Source organism: Podarcis bocagei, assembly GCF_964188305.1.
Source record: "Podarcis bocagei genome assembly, chromosome: 11".
Classification (NCBI taxonomy): Eukaryota; Metazoa; Chordata; class Lepidosauria; order Squamata; family Lacertidae; genus Podarcis; species Podarcis bocagei.
In genome coordinates this window covers 64,629,556-64,657,359 of record NC_138136.1, presented here as the reverse complement: position 1 = coordinate 64,657,359, position 27,804 = coordinate 64,629,556, and the positions used below count along the sequence as shown (strand labels likewise).

General features: G+C 48.9%; 1 protein-coding gene across 5 annotated transcripts in view; it reads right to left on the bottom strand.

Annotated features, from left to right (window-relative positions):
* Positions 1 to 27,804, bottom strand: part of IL11RA (interleukin 11 receptor subunit alpha) — a 148,421-nt gene that overhangs the window by 31,859 nt on the left and 88,758 nt on the right. The window contains exon 1 of one of the 5 annotated variants that reach the window (XM_081213084.1): positions 4,416 to 4,791. The exons of the other annotated variants lie outside the window; for them this stretch is intronic. The gene's annotated coding sequence lies outside the window, so the exon portion shown is untranslated. Of the gene's footprint in view, positions 1 to 4,415; positions 4,792 to 27,804 lie in introns of those variants that run through there. 5 annotated transcript variants of the gene reach the window in all.

Sequence of the window (27,804 nt, the reverse complement as noted above, 5' to 3'; positions counted from 1 at the left end):
GACACACCATGGCTACAAAATGCACACTCCATCCACCCGCTCACCTCTTGAGCTGCTGGGGTCCCAAACAGGGAACGAAACAGGCCTGAGCTCTGCCCTTTTCAGCCTGTCCGGCCGGATTTGGCCCCTCTTGCCGCCGCACGAGTGGAAGATCCCGAATTGGTGAGGTGGCGGTTTGGGGCTGGACCAGCCCAGTATAGGAAGGTCCTTAGAAACACTCCCTACGCTGTGATTTCTTTCAAATATGGTATGGGAATTTGGTGCCTGATCTGCATCTTCGCAGAAGTCGTAACTTGGAATCACAGCACCCTGATCGTGGCAGCCTCAACAAGGTCACTTGCACCCCACACTTTAATAAGGGCATCATTGCTTATTTTCACATCAGTGGAGTACAGTCTCATAAGGATGTGTGGAAGTAAACAAGACACCCAGGTTCGTTCCAGGCTCCTTGGCTGCCTGTCTGTGTCAGGTGCCCAAACTTTTTTCAAAGAGGGCCAGATTTGATGAAGTGAACATGCGGGAGGGCCGAACAAAGTTGTTGTGCTTTTTAAAATAATAATAATAATAATAATAATAATAATAATAATAATAATAATAATGATGATGATGATGAATTTATATCCCGCCCTCCCCAGCCGAAGCCGGGCTCAGAACAGCTAACAACAATAAACGTAACACAGCATTCTAAAATCAATTCAAAATCAAATTAATGGCAACCATTGGGCTAGTGTTCTATGAGGATTCAGAAGTAGAGGGTCAGACTATGCCTTGGCCAAAGGCCAGGCGGAACAGCTCCGTCTCGCAGGCCCTGCGGAAAGATGTCAAGTCCCGCAGGGCCCTAGTCTCTTGTGACACAGAGTTCCACCAGATCAGGGCCACAGCCGAAAAAGCCCTGGCTCTGGTTGAGGCCAGCCTAACCTCTCTGTGGCCCAGGATCTCCAAGACGTTTTTGTTTGAAGACTGTAAGGTCCTCCGTGGGGCATACCAGGAGAGGCGGTCCCGTAGGTACGAGGGTCCTAGCATTGAGGTTGCCAAGCTTTTTAAAAGGATTTTACCCCAGGACATATACTGGCACGGGGGCAGGATTAAATCGACCGGTGGGCCAGATTAGGCCCCTGAAATGGGCTTTGGACATGCCTGGTGTAGACAATATGGGGCTCAATACATTACAAGGAAGCTTCCAATGCCCAGTGCTTTTTTGGAGACACTGCAATGATTATTTTAAAACAAGCCAACTGAGTACAGCAGCCTCCACCCCAAACAAACCTTCAAGGAAGATGGAGTAAGCTTATTTTTTCCCCTGCTCTGGAGGGCAGAACCCAAACCGACAGATTCAGATGAGAAGAAAGGGGATCCCGACTGAACATTGGGAAGAACTTAGTGATGGTAAGAGCTGCTGCACAGTGGAACAGACTCCCTAGAAAGGGGATGGACTCTCCGTCCTTGGCGGTTTCTAAGCAGAGGTTGGGCGGCCATCTGTCATGGATGCTTGAGCTGAGATTCCTGCCTTGTAGGGGGTTGGACTAGATGACCCCCAGGGTCCCTTCCAACTCTACAATTGTACGATTCTATGAGACGGGCCTGAGCTAAGGCTTATTGGGAAACTGTGAGCAGTATCAGAGGTTCTCCTGGCCCCTCTTCCCTCCGTGACTCGCTGTACGGAGGAGACAACAGGCAAGGATTCCTTTCGAGGTTGCCGAGTTCATTCCAGAGCGCTTAGTGTTCAAAAGGAGAGCAATGGAGGCGCAGACTGCTCCTCCCACAATCTGGTTTCAATAAATGCCCATTTCACAAAGAGACGTTTCCCGGGACGCAGTCCAAGGACTGGAGACCAAGCCCCCCCCCAACAAAGCGGGTGACTAAACTCGGGGGCAGGCTGACTCGTGAGGGACTGGGCTTCCCCTGGCAAGTTGATCACAGCCTTGCGAAATCAAAGAGCCGCTTGTGCCAAATGAGTGGACACGACGCAACGCGGATCGCAGGGGAATCGCCTGGGAAGAGCGGGGGCAGAGTGGATGACCTCTGGGGAACCTTATGACCTTGCAGCAAGCCTGCTGGAGGAAGCGCATTGCAGACCATTTGCCGGCATGTGTGGAAGAAGCCAAACAGGCAAGATGGTGAGTGGACTTGCCTTGAGGCAGGAGAGGCCTGGCATTTCCCAAATACAGTGGTGCCCCGCAAGACGAATGCCTCGCAAGACGAAAAACTCGCTAGACGAAAGGGTTTTCCGTTTTTGAGTCGCTTCGCAAGATGAATTTCCCTATGGGCTTGCTTCGCAAGACGAAATGTCTTGAGAGTTCTTGCGAGTTTGTTTCCTTTTTCTTAAAGCCGCTAAGCCGTTAATAGCCGCTAAGCCTCTAGGCCATTAATAGCCGCTAAGCCGCTAATAGCCATGCTTCGCAAGACAAAAAAACCGCAAGACGAAGATACTTGCGGAACGGATTAATTTCGTCTTGCGAGGCACCACTGTACAGTGGATGCTCGAATTGTGAACGTGATCTGCGTGGGATGCACGTTCGCAACCCACAGCGTTCAAAACCCGCGTCTGCGCACACGCGGGTTACGATTCAACGCTTCTGCGCACAGCGCAATTTAGTGCTTCTGCGCATGCGCAACTGCTGAAACCCAGAAGTAACCCATTCTGGTACTTCCGGGTTTTGGTGGTCCGCAACCCAAAAAAACCACAACCTGGAGTGTCTGTAACCTGAGGTATGACTGTATGAGGCATTTAGCATTGACGCAACACTGAAACGGCCACAATGGACACAAGAAGGGCCTGTGCTGGATCAGGCCAGTGGCCTATCAAGTTCAGCATCCTGTTCTCACACTGGCTGAACAGTTGCCTGGGGGAAACTTGCAATCAGGATCCCAGCACAAAAGCCCTCTGTCCTCCTGTGGTCTCCAGCAAGTAGTATTTAGAAGGATTGCGGCCTGCGACACCCCTCTCCTCCACGAATTTGTCTAATCCTCTTTAAAAGCCAACCAGGTTGCTTGCCATCTCTGCCTCCTGTGGGAGGGAGTTCCATAGTTTAAAGCTGAGCTGCATGGACAAGTCCTTTCTCCTGTTTGTCCTGAATATCCCAAAATTAAGTTTCATTGGATGTCCGCAAGTTCTAGTGTTACGAGAGAGGGAGAAAAACTCCACTCTAGGCACTTCCTCCCTGCAGTGACTGGCCAGGCTCACCTAGTGAGCTTCATGGCTGAGTCAGGATTTGAACCCAGGTCCGACACGCCAACAACTCCATCCCAATGACATTGACCTAACACTGAAACAGACTCACTGGGCCTTTATCTTGTCCGTTTTATTTCTTCTGTGCCAACTAATGCCATCCTTGAAAACTGACTCAAGGAGCCTGCTCTTTTTGATAGATGCGAGTACAGTGGACGCTCGGGTTGTGAACGGGATCTCTGCGGGATGCACAATTGCAACCCACAGCGTTCGCAACCCGCATCTGCGTGTCTGCGCAGGAGCGTGTTGTGATTCGGTGCTTCTGCGCATGCACAAAGTGCAATTTAGCACTTCTGTGCATGCGCGACCACCAAAACCTGGAAGTAACCCGTTCTGGTACTTCCGGGTTTCGGAGGTCCGCAACCCCAAAAAATGCAACCTGAAGCAGCTGTAACCCGAGGTATGACTGTATGTTCAAGAGGCCGAGATAGAGAACGGGAGGAGGGCTGGATCTCCAGCTTGTTGCTGTTGGCTAAGCGAGGATGAAGCCTGGATCTGGTGCTCTCTGTGGCAAGAAGCAGATCCAGAGCCACTTTCTGTGTGAGCCACGGCAGAAGCCCAGAGCCAGAAGAATAAAAGGATTCAAAACCTCTCCCTAACCTACCCCTCATAGGGACGCGGGTGGCGCTGTGGGTTAAACCACAGAGCCTAGGACTTGCCGATCAGAAGGTCGGCGGTTCAAATCCCCATGACGGGGTGAGCTCCCGTTGCTCGGTCCCTGCTCCTGCCAACCTAGCAGTTCGAAAGCACGTCAAAGTGCAAATAGATAAATAGGTACCACTCTGGCGGGAAGGTAAATGGCGTTTCTGTGCACTGCTCTGGTTTGCCAGAAGCGGCTTAGTCATGCTGGCCACATGACTCGGAAGCTGCACGCCGGCTCCCTCGGCCAATAAAGCGAGATAAGCGCCGCAACCCCAGAGTCGGCCACGACTGGACCTAAAAAAGTGGGGTGGAATTGACTGCTTGGATAGCTCATCCAGTAGAGCCTGTGGCTCTTAATCTCAGGTTCACTGGGCAAAAAGATTCCTGCATCGCAGTGGGTTGGGCTAGATGACCCCGCGGGTCCCTTCCAGCTCAATGAGTCTACGAACAGCAATGCAACAAAACACCTTCCCCATATTTAGACAGCCCCTATTTTGCACTGCTGAAAACACCTCCACCTCCCCAGATTTCCGTACACACTCACCCAAGCGGCTCTGGTCCGGCCTCCCAAATCAAACAGTCAGCTCTTCCCCGGCCAAAACAGCCGCTCTTGGCAGGGAGGGATGCCCAAGTCTTGGGTACGAATCCAGCCCGCACCACCGAGCGGCCTCCCAAATGGGGCAACAGGCAGTGAGCTGACCCAAGAGGATGCTGTTGGGGGGTCTTTATAATTACCAGAGCGGTTCTGCCCCAGGGGCATAGTTAGCGAGCTGCTGAGTGTTCAGCGACATGCATTTGGAGCCTGCTGGAAATATTCCTTTAACTAGCTGGCAATACTTTGCTCGAACTAAGGCTTTATTGTTCTGAGCCGACTGTCGATCCCAAATACGAGAGTTTTCGTTTCTTGTAAAGAGCAGCTCCAGAATAAGCCTTGCTGTGTGTGCCGGGACTTCCTGGGCCTCTCCTGACCTTCCCCCCCCCAAACCACAGCAGGACCAGCCTCTGGCTACCACACTGTCCGCCACTGCCCACCCCCAGGCACCACCGGCTCAACAGCCGGGTGAAATCCCTCTCTAAGCCCCTGGCTTTTGCTTCACCCGTCCCGGACCAGGCAGAAAGACTTTGGTGAAGCAAGATGTCTGGAATAGTTTGACATGGAAAAAACAACATCTCTCCAACCTATAATGGATTGGCATGTTTATTTATACGTGGATTCCAGGGACCGATGTGGGGCTGCAAACAGAGCAGAAATCCTAAACAGGCCAATTGGAGGCTCCCTCCTTTGCCAGCTGCTTTCTCCCTTCATGAACGCCAGGAGGGGGTGTGGGGGCTGAGCAGGAGGAAGCTAGACCTGCCACGGAGATCAGGATTAGACCCCAAACTCCTTCTTCCAGCAGCGCCGTGGTGTTCACACAGCGGCAGTGGCAAAAGAGAGAGGGATCGAGTCTGGCTGTGGTTTCCGGGGCAGGCTGGGTACTGGGTGCAGAAAAAGAAGAGGAGTTCAGGGATATTTTTAAAAAATATTTTTATGAGTCGTGTGCCTTTGCTTATCCATTTATATTGTGTTATTTAACGCACCGTGAATTGCTGCCATCAGTGGCGTAGCGTGGGGGGTGCAGGGGGGGCCGGCTGCACCGGGCGCAACATCTGGGGGTTAGGCTTAGGGGGCGCAAATCCACGGGTTAGGGGGCGCAAATCCACGGGTTAGGGGGCACAAATTACTTGCCTTGCCCCGGGTGCTGACAACCCACGCTACGCCACTGGCTGCCATATTTATTGATTAGAAATTATTTATTGTAATTGTGAAGAGTGGATTTCTGTTTAACTATTATTTGCTGATATTTAATTTTATTGTGTGCTGTTATATTCTAAGGGGTTGTTGAATGTTACTTTATTTGATATGTTGTTTATTTCAAAACTATGTTTTTCTTATGACATTTTTGCACTGGGTTACCTTGGTGTGATCTTTGTTGTTCCTTTAGCTTGTGTGTTGTCTTGTAAACAGTCATACATTGGATCCCGAATGCCTTGCAAGTTGAACGTTCTGGCTCCCGAATGCCGCAAGCCCGGAAGTGACTATTCCGGTTTGTAGACACTCTTTTGAACCCGGATGTCCGACGGGGCTTCCAATTGGCTGCAGGAGTTTCCTGCAGCCAATCAGAAGCCGCGTTTTGGTTTCCGAACATTCTGAAAGTCGAATGGACTTCCGGAACGGATTCCGTTTAACTTCCATGGTCCGAGTATACAGCCATGTACAAAAGTGGCATACAAATCAAAAATGAAATAAAGTGAAGTGAGATGGCCACAGCAGACCAGCCTTTTGTCTGCAACCTGGGCCAAACGCCTCCAGGCCCCCATAGCAGGAGGAAACTGCAAGATCAATTCAGAGCAAAGGCCTCTTTCACAAGCAACTCCGTCTTTTCAAGGCCGCGGCGCCTATAGGATGGTTTACGGAGCCTTCAGATCTCTGGGCATCTTCCTGTGCCCATGAGCTGCTCTGGCAGGACGGAAAACACCAGTGTTTAGTCTGTGTCCGTCATTGTCACTCTGTTTGTTTATCACCGCTCACTGTGGCTTGAGCGGCAAGGATGGCTTGTTTTTCCACCCTGTGCTCTTTGATTTCCTCTCCCGAGGGCAGGTTCGAAACCTCACAGGCCGTCCCACAAGAAGTCGCCGCCACCATCGTTCTGGGCAGCCGCATCTGTGCCGAGCAATCCAGCCTGGGGGGCGGCTTTCAAAAGGAGAGGCAGAAGGGGAAATCTTTGGTGGTGTTCAAAGAGAGAAGGCAAAACTGGAGAGCAAACTGGACTCTCCTTCCCAGCAGACAATGCAAAGCTGGTGAAATGAGCATTGCTTCACCATTGGGGATTCCACAGTCAATGTCGCCGCGTATCAGCTCACTTATTCGTTTATTTCCCTTTCCTACGGACTTTTCCCAGATGCCACGCCGCTCAGATCCTACCCTATACGGCCCTTTTGGAATAAGCAACTGATTTGAAGGCATCAAATAGTTCTCTGACCCTGCCAAGACTTTGTCGCAAAGAATCAGACCTTGTAGGGGAGAAGAGTCCCTTGGAACGAGGGCAGAATGCAGTTTCTATTTGGGTAGCTTTTAAAGCTTTCAGGGCAGCGTAAATCACAGGGCTGGCTGGCTCGGTTGTTTTCTTACACAGCTGGCATTTGGCGGCTAAATGACCATGGAACTCAGCGCCACATGATGTGGTTGGGCAGAGGCCAGAGGTCTGGCAAGCTTCCCTGAGGAACTGAGGCAGGCAAGTGTTTCCAGATGAACAGCCCCTGCCAGGAACAGGGGCTCACAGAACCCCGATGTGGGAGAGAGAGAGAAGAGAAGCTTTTGAGCTGAAGCTAATCTACTGATGGGACTCGTTTGCATTACATAACTGAACTGCTTTTGAGGTGGTTTGACTGTCAGCACAAGAATCTTGCAAACAATGGCACCTTTGTGAGGGTGCTGAGAATTCAAAGTGACAATCCTTAAGGTGCTTCAGCTGTGGGCCTGAGCTTGAAACAGGTTACAGAATCACAGAACTGGGTTCCCATGAAGTCATCTAGTCCAACCCCCTCTTTCACGGTTGAACAGATCTTACGGTTAGAAAGTTCTTCCTGACGTTTAGTCGGAATCTCATTCTATGAAATACCTGAAGATGGCTATCGTATCTCCCGGCTAAACATACCCAACTCCCTCCTCTGTTCCTCATAAGGCTTGGTTTCCAGACCGTTGTGTAATGATCTGTGGAACTCCCTGCTGCATGATGGCTTTAGAAGAGGCTTGTTATATAGTGATTAAAATTGTATAAAAAATATTTAAAATGGAAAGAAAAACACCAGGAAGAACTTTCTGATGGGAAGAGCCATTTGAAACTGGAACAGATTCCCTGGGGAGGTGGTGGACGCCTTGGAGGTTTTTAAGCAGAGGTTGGGTGGCTGTTTGTCAGGGATGCTTTAGCTGAGATCCCTGCACTGTGGCGGAGGTGGGGGTGGGCTGGATGACCCTGCGGGGTCCCTTTCAACTCTACGATTCTATGGTTCTGTGATGCAGGCGGTCCAGGCCTGGGGAAGCTGAGGAAACAAGGTAAGCAACGGTGCCAAGCAGTGGTGTTTGTTGAGAATCGTCCCCTTTCACACCATCCTACCCTGCTTGTAATTGCTTTAAAAATTGATTTGTTAACAAAAAGAATACAAATAGAACAAACAGAAAAGAATCAACAACAAAATCAAGGGGGAAAAATAACATCTCTAATTTAAAACATACAAAAAGTTAGAATGTTAAAAACACATTAAAATTACCTCAGCTTCCCAAACACCTGGACTGGCTTGCCTGGCGCCGAAAAAAGTTCAGCGAAGGTGGCCGCTTGATCTCAAGAGGCAGGGAGTTCCATCATTACAAAGAATAAAGCTTCCATATAGTCTTATATGAGCCAGACCTTTGCAGTTGCTGTTGGCCCTGAGGGAGGATGCATGTGCCTCAAATTCCTTTGAGGAGTAAAATTGATGTCCCCCCTTTCCTCTTGCAGGCAGCTTGGACTGGCACAGAAGATGACAGCCATTGTTTTAACAGCCAGCTCCAACACCCTCTCCCCCCCCCCCGGCTTGCACATATGCTGTTCAGACTCACACGTAAACAGCGGGGCCATAAATCCTTCGCTTTCCACATGCTTTCTCCATTAGAGCACACGAGAAACCCATTGCGCTCCAGCCCTCGCCCAATAAATGAAAAACTACCTCGTCAGCCACGACATTAGCTAGCCATATTTTTGCTCTTGGCTCTGAAAGGAACATATCTGCGTCCTCTGGACTTGTGAAATTTGATTTCTTTGCTGGTTTTTGTGTGTGCGCACGTGTGTGTTAAAAGTAAAATTCGAGAAACATCCCACTCAAAGAGCAAGTGAGAGAGGCAGTGGCAACAGACTGCAAAAGAGGGTTCAGAGGGAGCCACAAATGGATGCACACAACACCGATGGTCACAGAAAGGGCACACTAAAAGTCTCCAGCCCCTGGTTTCATAGGTCACGCATCAGATCACCAGATCAGGCTCCACAAACGTGGACAGGAAGGGAGAGGACCAGATATTCAACCCCAGGAGACGGAGGGGTTTGAGTGGCTGCCGGCACAAATCCTTGGGTCCAGACTCTCTTGCATGCGCTTTATGCAATTCGTAACAAAATACATATTTCATGTTCAATGCACACACAGCTCTGAATGGCTTGAAAATCTGTGGCATGAACCGAGCATTTCTGACTTAGACAGTATGGCAGGTCATATGCTTATGCGCAGACGCATTGGCATGTTTTCGAAAACGAAACCCTGCGGATACGACAAACAGTTGTGCGATGCACACTGCATTGTGCTACACATACAAGTTTAGAGAGCGTGGTTAGCTCAGCAACTACCGTGTGGGCGCTTATGCTATTGATATGAGTCATTAGGCTCTTAATATTCTCAACAGGTACGACTATTATCATGTTTATTATTAACATAAAAATGAGATCACACATTATTAAATATCCCATGTAAATTAAGCAGTCGATCTGTGAGCACTTAGAAGAGGATGCTGTGATCACATCCTTCATTAAGGGCTCACAGACCAACTGTTGAATGATATGTTCTAGGACCTTTTCTGGTACTGATGTCAGGCTCACCTGTCGGTAGTTACCTGGGTCTCCCCTCCTGTGGTTTCAGGAAGCTGGTATTCAGGAGCAGTGCTGCCTCCAATTACAGAGGGAAAACTACCCATGCCAACACACCTTGCCAGCATTGACCCACAACTGAGGGGGTGGGAGTGGCTCTCTTTAGCTTCCCATTTTAAAAAACTGCTGCTTAGCACCGCAAGGTGCTAAGTGGGGGTCCTACTTGAAGTCTGAAAGATGTCCCCGATTAAATCAGGTGATCTATTTTTGAGGAGGGGTGGTAGTTCAAAAATATTTTTAATACAGTGGTACCTCGGGTTACAGGGACATGGGTGGTGCTGTGGGTTAAACCACAAAGCCTAGGACTTGCCGATCAGAAGGTTGGCGGTTCGAATCCCCGCCATGGGGTGAGCTCCCATTGTTCGGTCCCAGCTTCTGCCAACCTAGCAGTTCGAAAGCACACCAAAAAGTGCAAGTAGATAAATAGGTACCACTCCGGCGGGAAGGTAAACAGCGTTTCTATGCGCTGCTCTGGTTCACCAGAAGCAGCTTAGTCCTGCTGGCCTCATGACCCGGAAGCTGTACGCCGGCTCCCTTGGCTAATAAAGCGAGATAAGTGCAGCAACCCCAGAGTCTGTCATGACTGGACCTAATGGTCAGGGGTTCCTTTACCTTTACCTCGGGTTACAGACGCTTCAGGTTACATATGCTTCAGGTTACAGACTCCGCTAACCCAGAAATAGTACTTCGGGTTAAGAACTTTGCTTCAAAATGAGAACAAAAATCGTGCTCCGGCGGTGCGGCAGCAGCAGGAGGCCTCATTAGCTAAAGTGGTGCTTCAGGTTAAGAACAGTTTTAGGTTAAGAATGGACCTCCGGAATGAATTACCGGTAAGTACTTAACCCGAGGTACCACTGTACACCTTTTGCAGACAGTTCCAAAAGGCAACAGGCAAACAAAGACTTCTAAGGAAGAAGAGGGGCGATGACAAGAGATGAAGAATCAAGGAAAGTGACAGATAGGTAGCCGTGTTGGTCTGCCATAGTCAAAATAAAAAAAATTCCTTTCAGTAGCACCTTAAAGACCAACTAAGTTAGTTCTTGGTATGAGCTTTCATGTGCATGCACACTTCTTCAGACACTTCTTCTTTCCTCACAAGGAAAGTGAGACAGCTTGGTTCCAAAGCGGCTTTGCTAAAGAATCAAGTCTTAAGAGGGGATTTAGAAGAAAGGGGAGGTGACCTGAGTAATTCAAGGAGCAATGCCTGAATGATTCAAATATTCCATCCTTAGCCTTGAGGACTAGGAACCTGACTTTCTATTCCAAGCAACCTGAGCTCCTAAGCATTTGTCTCTTTTAAAACACAGGTGCACTGGAATTCTGGAATTCGCAATCACCGTCCAACGGTGGTGCCGCGCAACACAAGAATAACACCCTGCACTGGCTGCATTCCCTCCCCACAAGGCATCTCCTGGGTCCTCCTAACCCCTTTTGTTCTTCTCTAATCAGCTGGCTGCCCAATTCAGCAAGAACTGTAGGCAAACAAAGCCGTGGGGGCTGGGCTGGAGAGGCTGTTCTGGTGCCAGCCTCGCCCTCCCTCCCTTTGCCACCACAGAGGCTGCCACTCAGCAAAGCCCGGTTTTATAAATCAAGCAAACCACAATTGCCAGGCGAGATTGCTGTGGCTCTCTGGCTTTGCCCGGCGGGACAAAGGCTCTGCAAACCAGGAGTTGGGTAAACGGGCAGAGCTCCTGTTTTGCAGTACCCCCCCCTTTCACTGCACAGCCCACTAGGAACTTCTCTGTTTCAGTGTGGGGCATATCCGGAACAAGGCCTGCGGCCGATAGAAAATGCTGTGCTTTTGAGAAAGCCTTGCATCATCGGAAGTTCCTGGAGGGCTGGGATGCGAGAAGATAAGAGCAAACAGGACTCCGCTTCTCCGAAGGACACCGCATGAGCTTCCAAGCTCCTAATTCATCTGCCGTTGCCGCGTCTGCAAGTAGACAACTTTATAGACTGAGCTCAACTTCCCGCTCTGAGTGAGAGTAATGCCTGGAGCAAGGCCCCTTTCCATGACAAACCTGCCACGAATCCGGCGACTCCGAACTTCCATCCCATTTAGGAGCAAGTGGTCGCCAAATGTGCCTTAGAGTTCACAAGACACTGATCTGGGAGAACGCTGATGTTTTCATCTGCGCCATGGGTTACGCACCGCAAGATCAGAGCTCAGCAGTCTGATGAGGTAACAAGCCACAATTTATGAATGGCATAAACAACAAATGTTTGCGGGTTATGAATTACCAACAGAGGAGCTAATTCCAAACACATTCGCGCTCAGGCGACTTTGAAGTCAATGGCAGTTCAAAGAGAGCAAGTGTATTTACTAAGCGGGATCAAGGAGATCAATGAGAATCAAAGTAAACGCATTCCTGGGAAAGAAAGACGTTTCAAGAGCGCATGGCTGGGTGGCGGGGAGGATACTTCTTCCATTCAGAACCAAGATAATCTCCATTGTATGGAGGAATGCTACTCAAGCGTGGAAGAGGTCCGTAGTACTATAGCAAAGCATATACCGTATTTTTCGCTCTATAAGACGCACCAGACCATAAGACGCAACTAGTTTTTGGAGGAGGAAAACAAGAAAAAAAATATTCTGAATCTCAGAAGCCAGAACAGCAAGAGGGATTGCTGCGCAATGAAAGCAGCAATCCCTCTTGCTGTCCTGGCTTCTGGGATAGCTGAACAGCCTGCATTCGCTCCATAAGACGCACACACATTTCCCCTTACTTTTTAGGAGGGAAAAAGTGAGTCTTATAGAGCAAAAAATACGGTACTTGACATCTTTCCGCAGGGCCTGCAAGACAGAGCTGTTCCACCAGGCCTTTGGCCACGGCACAGTCTGACCCCCTCCTTTCGGTAATCCTCACAGAACTCTAGCCCAATGGTTGCCATGAATTTAATTTGATTTTAGAATGAATTGATTTTAGAATGCTGTGTTAATTTTATTGTTGTTAGCAGCTCTGAGCCTGACTTCGGCTGGGGAGGGCAGGATATAAACAAATTATTATTATTATTATTATTATTATTATTATTATTATTATTATTATTATTATTATGCTCAAGGTCCCTGAAAAAAAGATAAGTTTGCGGGATCAGCCCAAATGCCCACCTAGTCTGCCATCCTGTTCTCACAGGGGCCAAACTGCGTGATTTGGCAAAAAAGTTTCCAGTAGCTCGTATTCAGAAGGGGCATCACTTGGGCCAGAGTGTCTGCCTTGCAAAAAGGTCCCAGGTTCAATGGTAAAAAAGGTAAAGGACTCCTGCATGGTTAAGTCCAGTCAAAGGGGGCTATGGGATTGTGGTGCTCATCTCGCTTTTTAGGCCGAGGGAGTTGGCATTTGTCTGCAGACAGCTTTTCCAGGTCATGGGGCCAGCAGGACTAAACCACTTCTGGTGCAAAGGGACACCATGACGGAAGCCAGAGCACACGGAAATGCTGTTTACCTTCCCGCCACAGCGGTACCTATTTATCTACTTGCACTGGTGTGCTTTCAAACTGCTAGGTTGTCCAGAGCTGGACTGTGGCAAGAGAGCTCCATGCTCCCAGCCCATGCGCATTCATCTGAAGTGTTCCGGAAAACATCTTTTCTTTTTCTTTTCTGGGTCAGACAAAGGAATGAACTTCCGCACATCAAGCATAATTAAATTGATGGAACGCTGTGTCACAAGAGGCGGTGACAGCCATTAGCTCAGATGGCTGTAAAGAGGAATTAGACAAATTCATGGAGGCGCAGGGGGACTGCCTGCCATTGGCATGAGTCACGATGCCGAACATCCGGAGCGTCTTAGGGAGAGGCAACGGGGGCCACCGACTGCCAGCAAGACGGGAAAGAGGGCTGTTGCCTTCACATCCCGCTGGGGGACATCTTGGGAAGCTGGATGCTGCAATGGGCGGCCCTCTGGCCTCATCCAGCAGACCAGGCTCTCAGGATCGGGTTAGGATAGCTGAGAAAAGGTTTGGCTGAAGAAGCAGGCTTGGGAAGAGACATGGAGGCTAAGCATGAGACATTGCACTCATGCATCAACCCCGAAACAGAGGACATGGGTTTGTGTAAAATGCGCATGTGCTAATTTAAATGTGCAGGTGCAAATAGCTGGTGGAATCTCTTGGAAGTTTCTAAGCAGAAGATGTGCAGTGGTACCTCTGGTTGTGAACGAGATCCGTTCCGTAGGCCCGTTTGCAACATGAAAAGAATGCAACCCGCAGCGGCGCATCTGCGCATGCACAGGTTGTGATTCGCCGCTTCTGCGCATGCACGTGATGCCATTTTGCACTTCTGCACATGTGCGAGCAGCAAAACCTGGAAGTAACCCTTTCTGGTACTTCTGGGTCGCCATGGGATGTAACCTGAAAGAACGTAACATGCAGCGGACATAACATGAGATATGACTGTACAGTGGTACTTCTGGTTGCAGACGGGATCCATTCCAGAGGTCTGGCGAATCCCGAGGTTTTTGCAACTGGAGAGACACATGTGTGTGGTGGAAGAGCACTTCTGCACATGCGCGTGCGTGGCAAAAACCCAGAAATATACTTCCGGGTTTGCGGCTTACGTATCCCAAAGTTTACGTAACTGGAGGTACGACTGTATGGCCCTGTATGGATGATCTAGCTGAGATTCCTGCATTGCAGGGGGTTTGACTGGATGACCTTTGGAGTCCCTTCCTACTGTACAATTCAATGAGTCTATGAATTTGAACAGAAAGACATCTCTCCGGCTGGCCCTCCATACCTCCAACTCAATATGGGTTGTGAATCTTCCCATGTCTGTTTTAACTCCCAATTGTTCCAGCCATAACTCTCCTCCAGCTATTGCTGCCACAAGCTTTCTCCTGCCTAAATTCGGAGGTCCACCATGCAGCCAATGTAGCCCTCCTACTTGGATCTTCAAAGCGGAGGGAATATCTGGATTTAGGAAGGAGAAAACGGAGGACGGTGCTATTTGGAGGAGAGTGAAACAAAATTCTTACCGTGAATTTCTAGTCCAAGAGACTCCTGGAGGACGGCCCTTTACTCCTGGGATTGTTCCGATTAATAAAATTGATTATACAAGGTGGGAGGGGAAGAGAAGCCAGGGGGCTCTCCTGCTTGTGAGCTCCACTCCCTGCTCTCCCCACCCTCTCGTATAATACATTTCATTAATGAAAACAATCCCAGGAGTAAAGGGCTGTCCTTCAGGAGGCTCTGGGAAACGTGGGATGCATGAGGAGGAATTAACAGAGGGCACCAGGACTTCACATCAGATGGGGCTCTATACGTTTGTCGTGGTTCTCAACCTGTGGGTCCCCATATGTTGTCGGACTACAACTCCCATCATCCCTGAGCTCTGGCCTTGCTAGCTAGGGATGATGGGAGTTGTAGTTCAACAACTTCTGGGGACCCACAGGTTGAGAAAGGCTGTGTTAGAGGTTTGCGTAGCTCTTGCTCATGCCCAGCACACAATAAATAGGAAAATTGGGTCCTGCCTTCGAAGTCCATCAGAGGTTGCCCTTTTCATGCACCTAAAGGGGTAAGGATGTGAAAAGAGAAAAATTCAGCTGGAGAGAGATTGTGTCGGGGACGGAAGGCCATAAAGGGGAATTTGGGGGCCAGGTGAGGGCAAAGGAGGCCTCGCACAGACCCCAGAAGCCTTTGCGGCTGCCACCATAAGCCAAGTTGGCACGGCTGTCTGGGCAAACTGGGCAGAGATGCTGACGCTAGTTCAGTGCAGCAGAATTTTGGGGGTTGGGGGTAGCAGAGGAAGAGGACCACGGGGGAAAGTCTCCTCTCACCTGCCTCCTTCTCTCTCAGCCCCCAAGACCTCGGAACAAGGAAGGACTTTGCTGCCAGCCCAGCTGTTTTCCCTTCTGCTTTAATCTCTCCGTGACTTACGGCCAGGAGCGAGGCTGGAGTGATTAAGGGCTGGCAAAGCAAGCCACATACACAGTCCCAGTGCCAATGAATACTTAGCAGGGGCACAGTTATGAAAGCCCGATGCAGTGCGCCGAGCCAAGGCCTCGGGATAAGGCAGCCTCTTCTCCAGAGCCCAGAACGCCCTGCAACAAACTTGCCCGCTGCCCAAAGGCAAAATAAAGAACTGTTCCCACCCGATTCCTCCCCAGGGGGCAACTGGCCAAGCGGCAGACCCTAACTCACAGCTGCCTCTTTGGACTGGGCTGGGCAAATGGGTCCCCAGTAAGATAAGAACATAAGAAAAGCATTTTTCAATTACATCTCAGAGTGTTCCATTTTCTCCTGCATTCTTCTATACAAAGAAACCAAACATTTAAAAAGCAGAGAAATTGCAGCACCACTTTTAACGGCAGCACATATAGCCATAGCGAGAAATGGGAAAACTCTGAATTCTCTAGATATAGACCAGTGGGATAGCACTGTCTGGCAAACAGCCTTATCGCAGAAATTAAGTGTCCTGGGAACAAAACAAAAAAACCCCATGACAATTTTCATCAAATCTTGCATGACTTCATTGTATATAAATTAAAATGAAGCACATGGCAAGGAGGTGCTCCCAGTACATGGCACAGTTTGGCTAGTATAGACCAGAGGTATTAAAAAACATATTAGGTATTATTTTTATTATATCCCATCATCTCCAGCCTGCAAAGACGTTAATGCAATAAGTGAAATGCCACAACATTAATAGTGCATTATGATTTGGTATTAGTACACTGTTGATTCCAAAATCTGAAAAGAGACATTTTTTCCCATTGAGCTCTTAGATGCTAATGACTTTCATTTACTTTAGTTTTTACATGCCTGAGAATCTTTATTTATTTTCCTTTTGGTGTTTGTTAATATTTTGAAATTCAATAAAATCTGAACAGATCAGAACAGAGGAAGGCTGAAACTAAAGACATGAAACGACTCTGCTTTGCAGCCTCCTTACAACCCAGAAGATGAAGGCCGTCCCGGGATTTGTTAATTTCCCAAAAAAACATGCAATGGCCAAGAGTAACGGCCATGAGGATGCGACTGTCGGCTTTGACACATGCCATGTGCGGGGATGAGTGCATCGCTGAGCCTGACCATCTTGCCCTGAGAAACCACGCAGTCAAGCCACGTCCCGGCCAAACAAGAATGCCTTTGATTCCTCCTCTGCCGCGCACTCGAACCCTCTGACCCGTGGTGCTTGCTGAGCAAGCCCGCCTGGGGAACACAGAGGCCCCCAGTCAGCAGCTGTGGGCGGCGGCAGAGCTGAAAGCTTATGGTAGCACAAACAGGGTTGGCGCAGGGGAAATATTTGCTGGGGAAGCAGAGGCCTTGCCGGCCTCCGTTTGGGGGAAATTCCTTGCTGCCCCTAATCAAGAGCAAAGCACTCCTTCATTCACACATTACAGCTTTGAGTGCACACTTTGGATTCTCCTTCACTTTACATCTCCAAACTGGTTTCTTCAAGACGGAATTACTGCGATGTGCTCTATGCGGGGTTTCCCTTGCGCATAGTATGCAGGATGAGACCCTATCTGCCCATGGACTGCCTCGCCAGAGTGCTGCATGCTCTGGTAATTTCTCACTTGGACTACTGCAATGTGCTCTGTGTGGGGCTCTCTTTGAAGGCGACCCAGAAACTGCAATTAATCCAGAATGCTGCAGCCAGACTGGTGACTGGGAGTGGCCGCCGAGACCACATAACACCAGTCCTAAAAGGCCTACATTGGCTCCCAGTACGTTTCCGAGCACCATTCAAAGTGTTGGTGCTGACCTTTAAAGCCCTAAATGGCTTCAGTCCAGTATACCTGAAGGAGCGTCTCCATCCTCATCGTTAATCCCGGACACTGAGGTCCAGCTCCGAGGGCCTTCTGGCGGTTCCCTCCCTGCGAATAGCCAAATTACAGGGAACCAGGCAGAGGGCCTTCTTGGTCGTGGCACCTGCCCTGTGGAACTCCCTCCCACCAGATGTCAAGGAGAACAACCACCAGACTTTTAGAAGACATCTGAAGGCAGCCCTGTTTAGGGAAGCTTTTAATATTTGATGCATTACTGTATTTTAATATTTTGTTGGAAGCTGCCCAAAGTGGCTGGGGAAGCTCAGCTAGATGGGCGGGAAATAAATAAATAAATAAATAAATAAATAAATAAATAAAGCCGGAAGCTTCAGTGAGTGCAGGATACTGCAGCACAATTGCTGGCAGGAGTGAGGCCTTGCCAGCATATGACACCTGAGCTCAGAGATCTGCACCGGCTGCTGATCTGCTACTAAGCCAAGTTCAAGGTGTTTACTATTAGTAAATAAAGCCCTTTAACAACTCCGGACCAGTTCACCTGTGTGATCACCTGTCCCCATACGCACCCACTCAACCACTTCAATCTGCAGAACTGGCCCTGTACGGGTGCCGCATAATTTCCGTTCCGCATTGGCAAGAACTCAATCTCACTTTTGCCTATTGATATCAGGCAGGAATCAGCATCGCCTGCTAAAATTTTTTGTTGTTCTTTAGACAAACCTACTCAATAGTTTAGAAAGTTGATGTTTAGAAAGGTAGTGTGAGTTTTGATCCATTTTTAGTCTATTGTTATTTTAACTTTCTGAAAGCCTTGCATTATTGTTGCTAACCCTTCTTCCTCATAACGTTTCTGTTTTATCTTTTTTTCTAAACCGCTTGAGGTTCTTGTGATTTAGCACTCAAGTGGTATACAAATTTTATGAAATGGGATAAATAAAATGTAATTTGTAGGGGAAGCAAACGTGAATTGGCACAAACAGGCCGTCGTGTTTGCTACACTTGCCAGAGTCTTAACTGGGAACTGTTCCAGCCACTCCACTCCTGCACCACCTATTTTGTTCACCCTCTCTCCTGCCTCGGGGCAATTTGCCCTATTTCCTGGCTCCCTTCTCTTTCTATACCCCTTACAGAGACTGTTTGGGAGCAGTTTTCCCCCTCTGGGTGCCTTTCCATCTATTGTATGACCGCTATGCTCCTCTCACATTCCGTACAGCAATGGGAACACAACCCTGGTGCTACGATGTTGGGATGAGAAATGGCAAATAAGACACGGCGTGATAGGCGTTTGTAAATTATTGACGGCACAGGGGGGGAAAGGGGCATCAAAGGAAGTTGAATGTTGGAAGATTTACAGCAGACAAAAGAAAGGGCTTATTCCTGCACCACACACTTAAACTGTGGAACTCCCTGCCACAAGAGGCAGCAATGTCCACCAACTTGGATGGCTTTAAAAGAGGTTTAGATAAATGCATGGGGGAGGGAGCTACCTAGGGCTGTTAACCATGATGGCTTTTCTCTACCTGCAGTCAGAGGGTGGTTGCTGGAAACTGTGGGAGGGGTGAAGGATCTGGTGCTGAAGTTTTGCTTGTGAGTCTCCTATTGAGGGTGAAAGAGGAGAGCGCAAAATATGGTCTGAAGCTCAACATCAAAAAAACGAAGATCATGGCCACTGGTCCCATCACCTCCTGGCAAATAGAAGGGGAAGAAATGGAGGCAGTGAGAGATTTTACTTTCTTGGGCTCCATGATCACTGCAGATGGTGACAGCAGTCACGAAATTAAAAGACGCCTGCTTCTTGGGAGAAAAGCAATGACAAACCTAGACAGCATCTTAAAAAGCAGAGACATCACCTTGCCAAGAAAGGTCCGTATAGTTAAAGCCATGGTTTTCCCAGTAGTGATGTATGGAAGTGAGAGCTGGACCATTAAGAAGGCTGATCGTCGAAGAATGGATGATTTTGAATTCTTGTGCTGGAGGAGACTCTTGAGAGTCCCATGGGCTGCAAGAAGATCAAACCTCTCCATTCTGAAGGAAATCAGCCCTGAGTGCTCACTGGAAGGACAGATCCTGAAGCTGAGGCTCCAAGACTTTGGCCACCTCATGAGAAGAGAAGACTCCCTGGAGAAGACCCTGATGTTGGGAAAGATGGAGGGTGCAAGGAGAAGGGGACAACGAAGGACGAGATGGTGGGACAGTGTTCTCGAAGCAACCAGCATGAGGGAGGCAGTGGAAGACAGGAGTGCCTGGCGTGCTTTGGTCCAGGGGGTCACGAAGAGTTGGACACGACTAAACGACTAAACAACAACAACAACAACTCCTACAGGCATCTGGTGGCCACGGTGAGAGCAGGATGTTGGCCTAGATGAGACACTGGCCCGATCCAGCACAGGCTCTTCTATTCGCACCCATAAGTCAGAGAAATCTGACTTCCTTCTTCCAGGGAAGCAGCCCTAGAAGGTCTTTGCCACTGGCTCTGTTTCCCCTGCAGTGTGACGGATGGGATGCTTGTCAGCTCAGTGCCCTGCCATGTTTGGATGATGGGGAGGGGGGGATAGAGAAGATGGAGAGGAGAGGCTGGCACACAGCAGATGGGGGTTCCTGGGGTAGTGCTGGGGCAGAGCCCACTTTCCATGGCAGCTGGCACACTGGCCTCAGTGTGGGATCCTTGATCCAAGCCAAGCCGGGATGAGTGCACAATGCTGGGGGGGCCACTGAGTGCCCCCTGCCGAATGCCACCTTGGTGGTCTATGAACCACAGAGCAGGCATCCTGCTGCTGGGAAAGGAAGAGGGGAGATGAGAAAACTTGGCAGTCCTTAATGCCCCCCCCCATGCTATGCTACTTGTTGATGTCAGAGATGTCTTCGGAGACTCAACAGCACCGGGCAGAATTAAGTGGGACAAGCCCAGTCTCCTCCCAGTCTCAGGAGCGAAGGGGGCTTCCAAGTGGCCTGTTTATCCAGCCCTTCTTCCCAGTTTGTTTGCAGACTGATCAAGTGGTGTTGGCTATCTAACGACCCTTCGTTCTGATCTGTTTGAGGGTGTTGCAGGAAACGCCCCCCAATCATTCAGTTTGTACAAACACCACACACACACACACACACACACACACACACACACACTCACACACGACATACGTGACGCTTCTGTTCTAAATTCATAGAAAATCACCCGTACATCGGATCTGTACTGTTCCACTTTTATTTTACACTATGAAGGAAGGACTATCAAGGGGGAGAGACTTGACACAAGACAGCCAGCATGAGCCCTATCCAGTTGGCATGCCAACCTTGATCATTGCTAGACAGATCATTGCACTCACAAAGGAACTGCATATGGGAGTGGACAGTGATCAGCTCTTCCCTCTGGAAACAGGAAACTGCAAACTCCCCTTTGTCCTCTGGAAAGTACTCATGGGGAGGGGGAAGGGAGGAACTGGCCAAGTGACAAGACACTCAGGTTACCACCACAACTCCTCCCTCAACCCCTCCTTTTTGTGATGTGTCAATGATGTGGTCGTGATGTAGTCTTAGGGGTGTAGCATGGGGGACTAGTAGCTAATAAAAGTTGGGGTCTCCTTTTGTTCAGGGCTTCCATCTTGCTTCATCTTGCAGTGAGTGGGAGTCTGGTCGCGACAGTCTCAATAAAGACCAAGCCAACTGGCTGCTGTTTTGCTGCAATTGTCCTGGTTGGTGTCTTTGCTTTTTGTCCAAGGGAGCCCTCGGATTTCGCCGTTAACAAGGGGAAGTTAGATGAGGTTGCATCGGAGCAAAGCCACTCCACATTATGGTTTCAAATTGGACAGAGGAATGCGTGTTGCATTGCAAGGGGTTGGACTAGATGACTCTAAAGGTCCCTTGCAATTCTATGCTTCATCTAGGCTGCTGGTTGGTTCTTACTGGAGGGCCAGCAAATTGCCTGCTGGCCGGTTATCAGGTGAAAACAAACAGCTGAAAGAGAGTCACTTTGGGCGTAGATTGCAAAGGTAAACAGTGCCCAAGGAGAAGGGAGGGTCAGAGCTGCGCTCAGGAAGGAAGAATCCATCCCAGCACAGGGCTGCAAGGCTCACCTGGCCCTTGAAGCAGCCAGAAGGAGCCTGTGACCTCTGCGCTGCTCCTTTCATTGACTTGTGGGACAGGAAGGGTCTTGGGAATCAGCTGGCCAAGCTGAGAGCAGCAGCAGGTGCCAGCAGCAACAGGCGGGATGTGAAACTGGGGTTTTGCACATGCAAATATCTGCCTGGGCACCCCCAACCCCGCAGGACCCAGAATTGGCCTCCACAGTCAGTCACAGACTCACTGTTAAGACCAGGGGTCAGCAAACATTTTCAGCAGGGGGCCGGTCTACTGTTCCTCAGACCTTGTGGGGAGGGGAATTTGGGGAGAAAAAATTCCTTTGGAAAAAATTCCTGTGCCCCGCAAATAACCCAGAGATGCATTTTAGATAAAAGGACACATTCTACTCATGTAAAAACACGCTGATTCCTGGACCGTCCGTGGGCCGGATCCAGAAGGTGATTGGGCCAGATCCGGCCCCTGGGCCTTAGTTTGCCTACCCATGGTTAAGACCGTGTTCATGGAAGACAATCTTACTTGGCTACGAGGGATCGCCAAAGAAGAAGACGACATGATGGGGAGAGAGCCTTCTTGGTAGCAGCACCCAGCTGATCCACCGCTCTTCTCTAGGGACGTTCGCCTGGCACCCAAGCTGTCAGGTTTGCAGCAACCGGCAGAGAGACCTTTTCAATTTCCCCAAGGCTCTTTAAGAACATTTAACAATGAGTTGATTGGGTATTATGCTGGTTTCGTCTGCTGTTTTTAATTTCTGTCTGTTATATTGCTCTTATATTATATTTTATTGCATGAATTATATTTTTATGGCATGTATTTTATTGTACGCAATCCACCATAGTAAAATGTATTTGAGCCGAGGGATAAAAACCTACCAAAATTTAAACCTGAAATGTGAATGGCGTAGAGCAGGCACGTCCAACAGGTAGATCCCTGGACGTCTGGGGTAGATCACTGGCTCCCCCCAAAGAAGCTAAAAAAAAAAAAAAAAAGCCTTGCACTCCCCAAAAGTGGGGCTTTCCTCCTCCCTATAAAAGCTCAATAACTTTGACCTGAACCCCCCCAAAACACAGTCAACAACTTGAACCCCCCAAAAGGAGGTAGATCACTCTGCCAGTTTTTAACTCTGTGAGTAGATCACAGTCTCTTGGGAGTTGGCCGCCCCTGGCGTAGAGGTTTGGGAGCAAGCCAAGGAGGGAGGACTGGGCTTTCTTGCACTCCTGAGTTCTGGGCGTGAAGAAGGAAGCCAGGAGGCTCACAGGGCAGCTGTCTATCAGAAACTCAGACTCAGGTTATGGTCACCACAACAGAATGCCTATTGGCCCGGGGGTTGGACTAGTTGACCCTGGGGGTCCCTTTCCAATACTACAATTCTACGATTCAATGATCTCAGCTACAATGCTCTTACAACTACATATTCACTTGTCCCAGTACACAAGAAGGAGAAGCACACACAGTGGAAATGGCATTAACTGTGGACTAAGGTAGATTTTGAAACCGTGGTCACCGATACGGTGCACAGAAATCTCCATGTAGTTGCAATTGGACTCGCGCCAGAAGCAAAACACACCTGGCGCCTGGAAAACCTCAAGCATTGCTCACAGTCCCAAAGATGAAGGGAGCCTCCCGTAAGATAGTGCTTCCCTAATAATAATAATAAATTTTATTTATACCCCGCCCTCCCCAGCCAAGACCGGGCTCAGGGCGGCTAACAACCAACAATAAAAGCAATTTAAAAAGATTAGAATACAACATTAAAACATTAGGATGCAGCCTCTTCACAGGAGGAGAAAGGAAAAATAAAGAGGGGGAGGGACTCAAACTGATTCTAAGCCAAAGGCCGGGCGGAACAACTCTGTCTTACAGGCCCTGCGGAAAGAAATCAGATCCTGCAGGGCCCTGGTCTCATGAGGCAGAGTGTTCCACCAGGCCAGAGCCAGAGTTGAAAACGCCCTGGCTCTGGTTGAGGCTAATCTGACTTCCTTAGGGCCCGGGACCTCTAGGGTGTTGCTATTTATGTCCTCCATCCATACTCATTCCACTCTGCTAAGTATTATTTACTTATATATCGAAATCTACATAGTACTTAATTGTAGTAAGAGACAAATAACTTAGATTTGAGCACAAGAGTAACTCAGAAACTGGCATTCAGAAGCATCGCTGCTTCTGACTGTGGAGAGGAGAGGCTAGCAGCCATCAGAAGCCCTCTCCTCCTCCGTGAATTTGCTTAATCCTCTTTAAAAGCCATCCAAGTCGCTGGCCATCAGTGCCTCCTGTGGGAGGGAGTCCCACAGGTTAACTCTGCACTGCGTGAAGAAGGGTTTCCTTTTATGTGTACATTACAAAACCTCAAAGGGGTTTACAATGCAAAATGAAATACTGAATTGACCAACAAAAGGCAAGGACAGCTATTCAAAGAAACATTCAAAACAAATTAAACTCAGCAGCAAACTGCAAAAAATGAAGACACATGTCTGCATAGCATGTGTCTTGGTTGTTAGGGATGCATTGCAGAGGGTTGGACTAGATGACCACTGGGTTCCCTTCCATCCGTACAATTCTATGATTTAGTGCAGTGGGGGGAGAGGGCGACCCATCCAAAACTCCCCCCACTGAAAAAGCCCCCTTTCTGCCCCCCCAGATTCTCCAGGAAGACTGTTTGGCACAAGCCCACCATGTGTTCCAGGCTCCATCCCTTCTCTGCCCCCCCCCCAGCCCACCGAGCTTGGAGTGGACAGAGGGTGCCTCTTGCCACGATGGTTCCATGAAATGAATCCTGCCAAGCACAACAAACAGCCTGTTCTTTAGCTCATGGACTACTTCCATGCTGCTGGCATTTTATAGGGGCTTTAATTGCATTGCGTTATAATTGTGCAGCAGCCTCAGGACCTGGTCAGGCTTTAAAGAGCAAAGAGGCGCAAGGGAGAGAAAGTGGGGCCAGCCTTTTTCCATCCAGCCAGCCTCCCCCCAGGAGCCTGCCAAGGACTATGGGCAGCGCAGAGTGCCCAAAACAGAGGGGCGGGGAGCGGAGAGGCTGCCTAAAACCACGGGACTCCATCCCAGGACGGCGCACAGGACAGCCAGCGGAGCAGAAACGGCACTCAGCATGTTCTCAGATGCATTCTCTGAGGGACAGGGCCCAGCAGCAGAGGGGGAACGAGAAGTTAAGAACATAACAGCGTAAGAAGAGGTTGCTGGATCCGGCCAAAAAGCCCTTCTGTCCAGCAGAGAGATCACCTTGCTGACAAAGGTCTGTATAGTTCAAGCTCTGGTTTTCCCAGTAGTGATGTATGAAAGTGAGAGCTGGACCATCAAGAAGGCTGATCGCCGAAGAATGGATGCTTTTGAATTCTGGTGCTGGAGGAGACTCTTGAGAGTCCCATGGACTGCAAGAAGACCAAACCGATCCATTCTGAAGGAAATCAGCCCTGAGTGCTCACTGGAAGGACAGATCCTGAAGCTGAGGCTCCAAGACTTTGGCCTCCTCATGAGAAGAGAAGACTCCCTGGAAAAGACCCTGATGTTGGGAAAGATGGAGGGCGCAAGGAGAAGGGGACAAAGGAGGACGAGATGGTGGGACAGTGTTCTCGAAGCTACCAGCATGAGTTTGACCAAACTGCAGGAGGCAGTGGAAGACAGGAGGGCCTGGCGTGCTCTGGTCCAGGGGGTCACGAAGAGGCGGACACGACTAAACAACTCAACAACAAAAGTCCAGCACCCTGTTCTCACAGTAGCCCAGCAGAAGCCTTTATGAAACCCGCAAGCAGGATTTGACCACAAGACCCTCTCCCCTCCTGTGGTTTCCAATAACTGGCCTTGAGAAGCACTATTTCCTCTAACAGAGGAGGCAGAGTAGAGCCATTGACAGCCTTCTCCTGCTCTATGAATTTGTCCAATCCTCTTTTACAGACATCAAAGTTGGTGACTTCCTGTGGAAGGGAGTTCCAAAGTTCCACCATGCGCTGTGTGAAGAAGGACTTTCTTTTATCTTTCCTGATTCTCCCGACGTCCAGTTTCTTTGGAGGTTCACAACTTCTAGTGATATGAGAGAGGGAGGGAAACTGGTCCCTATCCGCTCTCTCCATGCCAGGCACCAATTAAAAAAATTCAATCCTGCTTCCTCTCCATTGTCTTTTCTCTAAACTAAAAGGTTCCAAAACGCTTTCAACTTCCCTTGTCACTGCATCCCGTTTATCATTTTGCTTGGCCTTTTCTGAATGTTTTCCAACTCTGCAATACCCTTTCTGAGGCCAGGCAACCAGAACTGTACACCCTCATCCATATGCTGTTGCACCATAAATTTATATAATGGCATATAATTTTGAAGGTTGGAACTCCCTGCCTATTGATATCAGGCAGACGCCTTCCCTGTATTCTTTTCGGTGCCTGCCAAAAACATCCTGGTTTAGGCAAGCATACCAGATGCTTAGCAATGCTGTTGTGGGTTTCATCCATTTTGGTATTTTAACTATTTATATGTTTCAAAGTACGGCTGCAAATCTTTCTTGATCTTATTGTTTTATCTTTTTCCAAATTGCTTGGGTTTTGTTTTTTTTTACAATCAAGCAGCGCATACATTTTATGAAATGGATAAAGTAAATAAATAAGTTGCATGCACATGTTCCAGAGGGCTCACATGCGCACATCGATTAAGCCTCCCACCCTCAGTGCTCGATCCAAGCCTGAGCCACAGAAGAGTCCATATTATGCCTGAGGTTTGGAGAATTTCCCTCGCCTCCCACCTCACAAGTCCCCTCCAAGCTCTCGCTGAGCTGCCATGCTTCAAACTGCGGTTTCTCCTGGCGAAACCCGACCCGACTCTCTCTTTCCAGAGACAAAGCTGGACAAGAGCTCCAGTTCCAGGCCAAGAGGCTCGGTTTGGCTTCTGGAGCTGAAAAAGGGAGTGTAAAGTCTGTTTGAAAGAGATGGCAGGCAGACAGGCAGGATGGGGACCCCGTGATGGGCTCTGGACTAAGGGCAGCGTCTGCACAGTTACTATTTTATTTATTTATTGCATTTATTTGTTGTTGTTGAGATGTTTAGTCATGTCCGACTCTTCATGACCCCCTGGGACCAGAGCACGCCAGGCACTCCTGTCTTCCTCTGCCTCCCTCATGCTGGTAGCTTTGAGAACACTGTCCCACCATCTCATCCTCTGTCGTCCCCTTCTCCTTGTGCCCTCCATCTTTCCCAACATCAGGGTCTTTTCCAGGGAGTCTTCTCTTCTCCTGAGGTGGCCAAAGTCTTGGAGCCTCAGCTTCAGGATCTGTCCTTCCAGTGAGCGCTCAGGGCTGATTTCCTTCAGAATGGATCGGTTTGATCTTCTTGCAGTCCATGGGACTCTCAAGAGTCTTCTCCAGCACCATAATTCAAAAGCATCCATTCTTTGGCAATCAGCCTTCTTGATGGTCCAGCTCTCACTTCCATACATCACTACTGGGAAAACCAGAGCTTTAACTATACGGACCTTTGTTGGCAAGGTGATGTCTCTGCTTTTTAAGATGCTGTCTAGGTTTGTCATTGCTTTTCTCCCAAGAAGCAGGAGTCTTTTAATTTCGTGACTGCTGTCACCATCTGCAGTGATCATGGAGCCCAAGAAAGTAAAATCTCTCTCTGCCTCCATTTATATATCCCACCTTTTCCTCCCAAGGAGCTCAAGGTGACCCCACCTATATGCTTCTGCATTTAACCCCCCCCCCGCAACAACCCTGCGCAGGTGGTTAGACTTGAGGGGCAGCAACTGCCCTCCACAAGGTCACCCAGTGAGCGTCACATGGCCAAGCGGGGTTTGGAACCCGGGTCTCTCCCAGGTCCTGGTCCAACACTCTAACCACTATACCACGCTGTCTGCCTTAGAAAAGGGACAAGGCCATTGCACTGGAGAAGACCCCGTCAGCCAGACTTTCTCCTGAGCTGATTGACAGGGTGCTCTGCTCGTGTCCAGAACTGAACAGTTTTTATAGGGATGGCAATGTTATCGCAACTTGATTCATGGGAGGCCACAATAAATTTGTTTTGAAAAGAAAAGGAAAACTCAAGAAAACGAACTTGCTGGTCAAAAGCACTGAATCATTCCACACTCCCTTCACAGTTCACCTTTTAAAACTTTCAGCCACCTTCATATTTTTACACTCTAACAGAGATACGACTCAGACTTGCAGACCCCAGACCCAGACACAAAGCTTCCATAATACCGAGATGTTCCTGTGGGCCAACATGCCTCAAAGCCTTAATTACATTGCTAATGGTTTAGCATGTGTAATTAATTGTATTCCCTCTTTGCAGCCACCCTGGGAAAACAGTCCCCAACTGCATCCTAGGCAAGAATATTAGAAATTGGGGCAATTTCTTTTATTATTTATTTATTTATTTATTTATTTATTTATTTATTTATTGTGGTTTTATTTATTTATTAAAGTTCTTATGTTACTT